The 5,000-nt window shown below is 42.1% G+C and overlaps 1 protein-coding gene across 2 annotated transcripts in view; it reads right to left on the bottom strand.

Moving 5' to 3' along the window:
• LOC125037110 (glycine receptor subunit alpha-2-like) overlaps positions 1-5,000 on the bottom strand; it is a 28,879-nt gene that overhangs the window by 21,028 nt on the left and 2,851 nt on the right. The window lies entirely within an intron of this gene.

Genomic DNA, 5,000 nt, shown 5'->3' with positions numbered 1-5,000 from the left:
ATAACTGTCCACATTGCTCTTAATTATGACGTTCAGTTTTATTCAAAGTTTGTGGTTCGGAGAAAGTGGGAGATAAGACGGAGGCAAGGAAGGGAGGGAGGGAGGGAAGAAGGGAGGTAAGGAAGGAGGGAGGGAGGGAGGGAGGGAAGAAGGGAGGTAAGGGAGATAGGGAGAGAGGAAGAAGGAGGAGGGAGGGAGGGAGGAAGAAGGGAGGTAAGGGAGATAGGGAGGGAGGAAAGGAAGGAGGGAGGGAGGGAGGAAGGAGAAGGGAGGTAAGGGAGATAGGGAGGGAGGAAAGGAAGGAGGGAGGGAGGGAGGGAGGGAAGAAGGGAGGTAAGGGAGATAGGGAGGGAGGAAAGGAAGGAGGGAGGGAGGGAGGGAGGGAAGAAGGGAGGTAAGGGAGATAGGGAGGGAGGAAAGGAAGGAGGGAGGGAGGGAGGGAGGAAGAAAGGAGGTAAGGGAGATAGGGAGGGAGGAAAGGAAGGAGGAGGAGGGAGGGAGGGAAAGGGGGAGAGGGAAAGAGAATGGAAAGGAGGGAGGAAAGGAAGGGGGAGGGAGGGAGGGAGGGAAGAAGGGAGGTAAGGAAGATAGGAGGGAGGAAAGGAAAGGAGGAGGAAGGAAGATAGGGAGGGAGAAAAGGAGGGAGGGAGGGAGGGAGGGGAAGAGGGAAGAAGGGAGGTAAGGAAGATAGGGAGGGAGAAAAGGAAGGAGGGAGGGAGGGAGAGAGGGAAAGAGGAGAGAGAGAAAGATAATGGAAAGGAGGGAGGCAAGGAAGGCAGGGAGGGAGGGAAGAAGGGAGGTAAGGAAGGGAGGGAGGGAGGAAAGGAAGGAGGGAGGGAGGGAAAGAGGGGAGAGGGAAAGAGAATGGAAGGGAAAGAGGAAAGGAAGGCAGGGAGGAGAAGAGGGAGGGAATGAGACTAGGAGGAAGGAATGAAGAGGGGAAGGGAGGAAGGGAGGAAGAAAAGACTAGAAGAGAGACACAGATAAAGAGAGATAGGGGTTGGGGTGGAGAGATAAATAGAGAGAGAACGAAGGAGAGAAAGAGGGAAAGAAAGAGGATAAGAACGAGAGGGTGAGAAGGAGAGGGAGAAAGACAGAGAACTTTTAAGAAGCTCTCCTTCACTGGAAGTTCCTCAAGACAAGAGTCCTTTCGCCTGAGGGAACTTGTCCTGCGAGCATGGCTATCCGCCTTTCTCTCTCTCCCTCTTTCTCTTCTTCTCCTTCTTCTCCCACCATCTCCCTCTTTCTCTTCTTCTCCTTCTTCTCCCACCATCTCCTTCTTTCTCTTCTTCTCCTTCTTCTCCCACCATCTCCTTCTTTCTCTTCTTCTTCTTCTCCCATCCTCTCTCTCTCTCTGTCTCTCCCTTATTCTTCTTTTTATCCTTTCTCCCTTCTCCTCTCTTTCTCTCCTTTCTTCTCCCTCTTTTTCTCTCTCCCTCTCTCCTTTATTCCCCTCCCCCTCTCTCTTATTCTGCTCTCTCTCTTTCTCCCTTATTCTCCTGCTTTTCCCCTTTCCCTCTCTTCCATATTCTTATCATGCCCCCACTACTTTCTATCTCCTTCTTTCTCCCTCCTCCTCTTCTCTCCTTCTTAATTCTCTCCTTCATTATCTTCTCCTCTTCTCCTTTCTCCCTCCTCCTTTTCTCTCCTTCTTAATTATCTGCTTCATTATCTTCTCCTTTCTCCTTTCTCCCTCATTCTTCTTTCTCTCTTTCTCTCCTATTCTCTTAACTTCCCATTCTCCTTTCTCCCTAGTGAGAGAGAAAAGAGAAAGACAAAAATAAGGGGAAAGATAAGAGAAGAAAGGCGGATGGGAAGTAGAGACGAGAATAAAAGACAGAGAAAGAGAAAGAACAAAGAGAGAAAAGAGAAATGAGGAAAAAGGGAAAGAGAGGAAATATTAGAAACAAACAAAACAAAAAGAGGGAGTGAGGGGGAAACGGCTAATAATCCGAAGAAAGGAATGAAAGAGGGAAAGAAAGAAAGAAAGAAGGGGTGGAGGGAACAAAGAATAGAAAAAGAGTAATAAAGCAAAAGAAGGGGAAAGAGAGAGGATGAAGGAGAGGAAAAAAGGGGGAAAAGAGAGGAAAATATAAAGAGCATATGGCGAAGAAAGGAGAAAGAGAGGGGAATGAGAGGGAAGAAAATGAAAAGGAGACGAAGGCGAAAAATAGAGAATGGGTGTTAAGCCGAAGAAAGGAGAAAGAGAGGGGAGGAGAAGAATGGAAAAAGGAAACAAAGAAAGGGGGATAGAGGGAAAATTAGAAAGAAAGTGATAGGCTGAAGAACGGAGACAGAAAGGGGAGAGAGAGAGAGATGAAAAGGAAAAGGAAAAAGAAAGAGGACGATATACCAAAGAAAGGAGAAAGAAGAGGGAGCAGAGGAGAATGGAGAAAAAGAGGAGAAAGGGGGAAAGAAAGGGGGTGAGAAAGAAAAGAAAAAGGGCAAAAGGGAGGAAAGAAGAGGGAGAGGGTGGCAAGCCAATAAAAGAAGAAAGAGAGGGGAATGGAACAGAAAATAAAGAAAGGGGAACAGAGGAGAATAATAAGAAAGACGGTACTAGATAGGGAGAAAGAGCGAGGGGTGTGAGGAAAAGATAAAGAAAAGGGGGGAGAGAAGAGGAAAACAAAACAAAAAAGAGGGTGATAAGCCATAGAGAGAAGAAGGTAAGAAGGAAGAAGAGAGGAAAAATTAAGAAGAGAGTGATGGGCCGCAGAGAGGAGAGGGGAAAAGAGGGTGAGAAGAGGGGAGGCTGATAAGGAGAGAGATCCACAAGTGTTCTTCCGCTGATGCGCCGGCGGGACTACAAAGAGAGGGGGGGGGGTAGGGGGGTAAGGAGTGGTGGGGTAGGGGGTAAGGAGTAATGGGGGTAGGGGGGTAAGGAGTGGGGGGTAGGGGGTTAAGAAGTTGGGGGTAGGGGGGTAAGGAGTGGTGGGGTAGGGGGGTAAGGAGTGGTGGGGTAGGGGTGTAAGGAGTGGTGGGGTAGGAGGTAAGGAGTGGTGGGGTAGGGGGGTAAGGAGTTGGGGGTAGGGGGGTAAGGAGTGGGGAGTGGAAGAGTGTGGGTGGGTGGGTGGGGGTGGGGGGACGAGGATGAGGAAAGGGGGATGGGGCAGGTAGGGGGGGTAGGGAGTTGGGTAGGAGGTAGGGGTGGGGAGTGGAAGAGTGTGGGTGGATGGGGGGGGGGGTTGGGTAGAGACGAAGATGAGGAAAGGGGGACGGGGGGGAGGGAGTGTGGGCGAAGTTGGGGTAAGGGTGAGGGGGAGGGGGAGTGTGTGGGGGGAGGTGGGGGCAGAAGCTTACGGGAGAAGTTGGGGAGAAGGGGTGGGGGGTGGGGGGTGTAGAAAAACGTTGGGGGAAAAGACTTAATGAAGGATGATGGGGGGGGGGGGGAGGTGAGGGTTAAAGGAAAGAGAAGGAATAAGGGAAGGAGGAGAAACTAGACTAAAGGGAGGAGGAGAAACTGAAATAAAGCTAGGAGGAGAAATAAACCCTGATAAAGACGAGGAGGAAGAGGAAGGAAGTTGACGACGCAAGGAAAGAAATAACGACAAAAATATGAAAGAATGAGGGGGATAGGGAAAGGTAGATTAACGAATAGGAAAAGGAAGAGAAGAGAGGAGAAGAAAAATAAAGGACAAAAAGAAGACGAATGAGACGAAGCGACAAGGAATAAAACAAAACAAAGAGGATAAAGAAATAAAGAGCGAAGAAGAGTGGGAAAAGAGAGGTTGATAATAATAAGAAATGAAGAAAACAGATGAATAATGATAAGATACTTTTTTAATATAAATATATATATATATATATATATATATATATATATATATATATATATATATTTCTAATTGTTTTCTCGGGCAATGTTATTTGCAATATTGTTATCTAATGATAATTATAATAATAGTAGTAATATCAATAAAAAGTATTGTAGTAATATTATATGATAATAATAATAATAGTAATAATAATGATAATAATAGTAATATTAATGATAATAATAATAGTAATATATACTATATAAAATAATGATAATAATAATGATAAAAATAATAAAGATAATAATAATAATGATAATGGCGATGGTAATAATAATAATGGTAATAATAATAATAATAATAATAATAATAATAATAATAATTGTAATAATAATGATAATAATAATAATATTAATGATAATAATAATAGTAATAATAATAATAATAATAATAAGATAATAATAATAATAATAATAATAATAGTAATGATTATAACAATAATATTGATAATGATAATGATAATAATAATAATAATAATAATAATAATAATAATAATGATAATAATAATAATAATGATAATAATGATAATGATATTAATAATAATAATGATAATAATAATAATAGTAATAATAATAATGATAATAATAATGATAATAATAATAGTAATAATAATAATAACAACAACAATAATGAAACTAATAATAAAGGCAAAAGGCTAAGAAGAAAACAGCCTAAATAAACAAATGCATTAATTCGTACATACATACATTACACAGAAATTTACATATTCCAAGAAACAAACACATACCCATACATAAACAGAATTATCTTTTTGAAATCTTGTATTTACCGAATTTCACATATTTAGTGATTAGATTTAGATATAATTAAATTATCTGATTCCATTACTATTTATATAAAATACAACATGTGAATCATAAATATAAAATAAAACTGTATGGGAAAAATCAGGTTAGTGAAATATGGCAAATAAGACCGTAGATTTGTAAATCAACAGATGAAAAGATACCGCTACAGAGAGATGGAATTCTTTTTGAGCCACACACACACGCACGCACACACACACACACACACACACACACACACACACACACATACAAACACACATACACACACACACACACACACACACATACAAACACACATGCACACACACACACACACACACATACACACACAAGCATATAAACACACTCACACACGCACACACAAACACAAACACAC

Source organism: Penaeus chinensis, chromosome 22 (assembly GCF_019202785.1).
Source record: "Penaeus chinensis breed Huanghai No. 1 chromosome 22, ASM1920278v2, whole genome shotgun sequence".
In the NCBI taxonomy this organism is placed as follows: Eukaryota; Metazoa; Arthropoda; class Malacostraca; order Decapoda; family Penaeidae; genus Penaeus; species Penaeus chinensis.
The sequence above is the reverse complement of the archived record's forward strand: the minus strand, read 5'-3'. Positions and strand labels throughout refer to the sequence as shown.